The sequence below is a fragment of the Cryptotermes secundus genome, unplaced genomic scaffold, assembly GCF_002891405.2.
Source record: "Cryptotermes secundus unplaced genomic scaffold, Csec_1.0 scaffold204, whole genome shotgun sequence".
Lineage (NCBI taxonomy): Eukaryota > Metazoa > Arthropoda > Insecta > Blattodea > Kalotermitidae > Cryptotermes > Cryptotermes secundus.
The window spans coordinates 41,081-47,080 of NW_019738351.1; positions in this window are offsets into that span (position 1 = coordinate 41,081).

Here is a 6,000-nt window from a genome sequence, read left to right on the forward strand (position 1 = left end):
TCATGGCAGTGTATGTAATAGACGCGCATGCGCATGTTCAGAGACTGGTTTCAGTAGTGAAATTGATGACCGTAACAACCTAAGAGCGGCGTTCTTTTGTGCGTTTTTCTATTGGTGAAAGAAATCAATGTAGGGGCTGTTCATAAGGAAATGTTTCCTGTTTACGGTGGGAAGTGTTTGTCGCGTAAAGCGGTTCACATCTGGGTGAGAAATTCTATCAAGGACGTTCGAAAGTCGTAAATGATGCCCGACCAGGTGCGGAAGTGGCTGAAACAACAGTCAAAAGACTTCTATGCTGCGGGTTTCGACGCACTGGTAAAGCGATGGGTCAAGTGTATCAATGTTGGTGGAGGATACGTCGAGAAATGAACTTTTTTTTTTCAGTTTCGAATATCGCGTGTTTTACGCTACATATCGATTATTTACCTGTTTACTGGTGACTGTAACTCGTATTTTCTTTTCTGCCCCCTTCACTCTCCCGTTACAAATCTCACCAACAGTTTTCGTAAAAGAGTATTTTCTTAAAAAGAAACTCAATCTCCGTCGATATATTTGAACCTTCCTGATGAGAATATGGGTTTCGGACTTGTCCAGAATTGCAGGTGTTCGATACCAATTCGGTATACCATCATGAACATGTGTGGAATGCACAGTGTCACACTCGACAGGAAGCCCATCTCTTGAGCACCGCCTAGTGAGCCCCACGTTTAGGTCGCCCGTCACCAGGCCGTTACGCGCTGCGCACGCAAACCTGCTCCCTGCTACGTCAGAATATATGGCGTCTTGTGGGTCAGCAACTCGATGCTAGGACCATGAATTGGAAAAGATGTTGAAGGAAGTGGTCGTGGCCTAATCCATGTAATATTCCTGGAATGTACTTAAAGGGACTAAGAAAAATCACGAAAATCCGTGATCACCCCAAGTCGGTAAGGCAGAGAGTGAATAGAGCGTCCCTCTTGCCTATTTGTGTGATAGGCCCACGTGACCTTGGCACGTTTCGTACGAGTTGCCGCATAAGCACGGCGCTTGAAATCAAGTTCACGGCGAGCTGACACGCCTTTCAATCACGTGAAGACACTTACGGCGCCGTTGCCAGGTACCGGGGGAGTTTCTGTTGCCATGGGCGAATACGTCTCATAGGGTATAAAATAATAGCAAACCCTCGCTAATCCGGTTACAGTTAATCCGGATCGAAAAATAAAAAATTCTATTCACAGCTGAGTACATACTTTAAAGAGATAACTGATGTTTCGGAAAAAACGCGCTTCTTCCATCTTCAGGGTCAAAACGTAAGCAACCAAGGTAGATGTCTGGTCCTCGCTCCTTGCTGATTCCTCCCTTGTTCTTCCCAAGTCTCGCTTACCAGTATACCTGGGCAACTGAGCCTCTTGATGCGTGTTACTGGTTCAGATGTATGTTCCATTGTGACATTACGTCATGTTTCGGTTGAAGCCCCCACCCCGCCTCAGGTGAGATGCTTGCAGTCTCCCCCAGCTTTGGATCTGACCTCCCGATCGCACTGTACAGGTTTGTCCGTGGCATTCCCTTTCTTCAAGTTCATGTTTTCCTCCAAAAAGTTCTCCCTGTGCTTAACCAATGAAGCATTACACCGTGAAGGCGTATGGGGGAGTGGATGTGTAGATCCACGTATTCTTGACCTCGGAACTAGTAGGAGATGAGTAGCCAGTTTCACGGCCCTGTCGCTTTAACCCATGTACCCATTGGGTAGGAGGCTGGATGGACCCTAGGTTACTGCATTGTAATTATCTCTGCGTGTCCGTTCGTCCTGACCAGCAGCGTCCTAGTACTTAATATTATTACTACTATGACGTCATATATGAGCTATGACCGTGAACTTCATATGTCCGCTGCGGAGAGTGGCCGTCCACAACAGAGAGAGGCCAGTCGAGATGCAGTCACGTCTTGGACCTCCGCAACTCTTTCTCTACACAGGATGTCCCAAAACTTCTTCACGCAAATGTTGTTAAAGGTGAAGTTGTCCATGTGCTTAATTAGTTTATCACTATTCCATGAAGACGTGTGGGGGAGTGGAGATATAGCTCCATCATTCTTGACCTCGGCACCAGATAGAGGTGAATGGTCAGCTTCGCGCCCCGTCCTCTTTACCCCCGGTAAAGAGCCCCCGTCACCCATTAGATAGGAGGCTAGGTGGGCCCCAGAGCAGGTCTGGACGTAGTGGAGAGAAGAATAAACTTGAATTTCCGGGAATCGAACCCGGGCGTCGATAGAGCATGAAGCATAGGTGACGGTTCGGGGTCAAAGTCCTACCGAGGGCCATGTGATAAGTCCAGGAAGCAAGCGAAGCATGAGAGCCAGGGAGGTGTAAATATTGTAGTCACCATGACGTGGTACTCCTGGACCAAGCTGCCATTTTATTATGAAGCAAATGTCGAGATGTCTCCCTGAGCCATCTGCAGGCATCTTCCGGCAGCTGGGCCACTGACTGCCTCACGACTTTATCAGTGTGAGCACAGATCGAAGGGAAACGCGCTCTGTCTTGGTTACGTCACAGACACCACGTGTCGCGGCGTGCACTTTCTCTGCATACGTAACGGCACTCATTTCTGCTCCCTCGTCTTCACCCGCAGCGTTTCATAATCTTTCTGAATTATCCAGGAAGTGTTCAGTCTCAAGCGTTAACCAACTAACTGCATGGAGCTGAGTCCTTCTTGAGAAGCCGCTAGTTGCGCAGCTACTCAAGGATTTCCTAATATTTTATGGAAGGCTCAAAGTTCATTACCGTGTTCACAAGAGCCCTCCACTAGTCCCTATCCGGAGGTAGAACAACCCAGTCCATACCGCCCCATCCCATCTGAGATCCATTTTAATATTAACTTCCCAGTCTAGGTCTTCCTAAAATATTGTCACGTGTCACAGTCACTAAAGACCGGGTTCCGAATGGTAATTGGGTTTATTGACCACTTACAGGTCGTAACTACAATTAATTGTAACATTGTTCCTGATTTTCACTTTACAAAGCACTCCAAGCTAATTTCTCCGGTCTGTCTCCACTAGTCTTCACTGATTTATAACACAGGAACTGAAACTCTCACGTAATCGCACACTGTAACACGCATAAAGTCTTGAAATCTTCACAGGCGGATTTCTTTTCCTTTCTGTACTCCCCCAGCTTACTGCTATGCCTTTGCCGACAACTGCTTACTTGTAGAGCCGCGGAACGGACATGTATCACAGGAAACACGTGTCATGTGATCACTAGCTACTGTTGTGTGACGTCACAGCGGACACGGAAGACATAGCTTCCTCTACTGTTGCGTGTTGGACCGGGTTTACAGTGCTGTTGCTTGGCAACGCGTCCATCAGATGCATTACAGTATATTCATTCTCCTTAAGTCGTTTATCCAAAGAATCCATCCAAGTTCGAGGCCCATTGTGATATTCCGTAACAAATTTATTTCTAATTTTCACTTCATGGAACCTTTTGTGTTATAATATACAATTTCTTTATTAAAACCGTCACAACACAACTATATTAAGGTAAGTGCCTAGTTTGGCTCTGCTACATGTTTCGGCTATTAAAAGCCATACAACATATTTTGACGAAATATCAAATAATTGATTATTATAGATACGTTGACGATATTTTAATCATTTATAATTCCAATATAACTAATATTGAAAATACTTTGAATGAATTCAACAATATTCACCCTAATATCAAATTCACAATGGAAAAAGAAATAAATAATAAGATCAATTTCTTAGATTTATCCATCGAGAAAACACACGAAAAGCTACAACTATGAATCTATTGAAAACCTACAACTATTGATCTAATCATCCACAATGATTCATATCACCCATTTGTACACAAAAAAAAAAAACTGCTATAAACTTTCTCATTAATCGATTGAATCAATATCCCCATTCATATAACAATAAAAACATAGAAGAAAACATTGTTAGAAGTATTCTAAATAATAATAACTACCCACTAAATACCATAAAACTGACACAAAAAACATCCACAAAAAATACTACGCACAAAAAAAAAATGGACCACCTTTACCTATTTCGGCCATGAAATCAGGTCAATTACTAAACTTTTGAGAATACTGAAGTTGGCATCTCATATAAGACAAAAAACAATATAAAACATCTGTTCAAAATAAATGATGACAGAAATGATAAGTATAACCTTAGTGGGGTTTACCAACTACAATGTGCTGACTGTCCATTAAAATATGTAGGACAGACCGGATGTACCTTTAAGGTCAGATTCAGAGAACATATAGGGGACATAAAAAATAACGTACAAAGCCCCAGATTTGCTCAATATATATTGGACACCACACATGAATATAGTACGATAGACAGAACACAGAAGTTCTATATATCGGCAAGAAAGGCCGAACCTTGGATACATATGAAAGATTTCACATCTATGAAATCAGCAAATTAATTTGCAACTGAATGATAATTTTACTGAAATATTTAACCCTATATATGATGTAATAATTGATACATACAAAACATAATATACACTTATACCCCCTCCACCACTTCCGTATACACCTTATCTCTACCTCCCCCCTCCCTCCCTTGCATTGACCTTAATCTTACATCACCAAATCAGTCGCTGTTTACATTCCATACAGAACGGACAGTACTTTGTAAGATGAGGCACCGACTAAATAGTAAGTAAATAATACACTATATCTTCAATACCAAAATCAATTGTTGATTATAACAAAATTTAATACTATTACTTTCATGTCATTTTCAGATTAACATTAATATTAGTACATCTACATCACGAGCCTCCCAAACAGTTCATTATATATACACAAAATATAGAATACTCCAATTTGTTCATGGGAACACTACAAAATCAGAAAAACCAATGACTGACTCGATGATGTAAAGCATCACTCGAAGAATTTTTATTCTTGTTTTATAATATAACTTCTATTTTCATTCATTCATCAGTAATCTGTCAGATGACAGGTCCACAGCCTCTTCCAAAGCAGTTTCTCCACTTAATGCGATCTTCTGTTTTTGGAAAGAGACTATCCAGGAATAGTGATAATGTGGTAGTTTTTCCATTTGCTTTCCACATCGCAGTACAACAGCCGTTCAAACCACTCTGGTCACGCCTGTTGCTATACGAACTTGAACCATCTCGAGCATCATTTTCTCTGTGCTTCAAGTCGCCGCTGATGACGCTGCTTCCGGCATCAGTTTTCGGTGTCTCTCTTCGTCTGATGCCTACCCTTTGACCTGTCCAGCAAGGGAGGCCCTGCCAGTAGCTACGCTACCGCTGGTATAGCTCTCAGGGTCCTTGGCATACTCAAACACCCTCACCACGATAAGGTGGAGACACCAACGAGGGGAACTTCAATTTTATATAATCTAATTTATTGTATTTTATGTCAAGTATTTTAATATAATTAATAATATTGTATCCAATTTTACTAGTACTGCAGTTCAGTGGTTGTCTATATGTTGGCCATTTATTTGCCTGATGATGGCTTTTAATAGCCGAAATGTGTAGCAGAGCCAAACTAGGCACTGCCCTTGATATAGTTGTGTTATGACGGTTTTAATAAAGAAATTGTAAATTTATTTCTCACGGTGAGTTGTTAGCTCCACGCTCAACCCCCTAGTTGGAGGATCACCCTTTGTCACTGTCCGCAACTGCTTATTCAGTATATTCGCAGCTGCCCTCCGTATCTGGAGACTGTCTCCTCCATCCGCAACCTGAGGACACGTCTTGCCGTAGTGACAAGGGACACACCTAACATTCAGTCTCAAACTTAAATAAGTTGTTGTCAAAAAGATTATTGTTACGAAAGGAACAAATCACGTGACATACATTATTACTCATTTAGAATTGAGTATCCTTAATTACTGTAAGCTTGATGGAGTTTATCTGTTGCAGCCGGCCGCGTCGTATTGAGGCGCCGAGAGTGTCCCTAACGGGCCTGACGTCAACTGTTGGCCTTCCGGTTGACATTA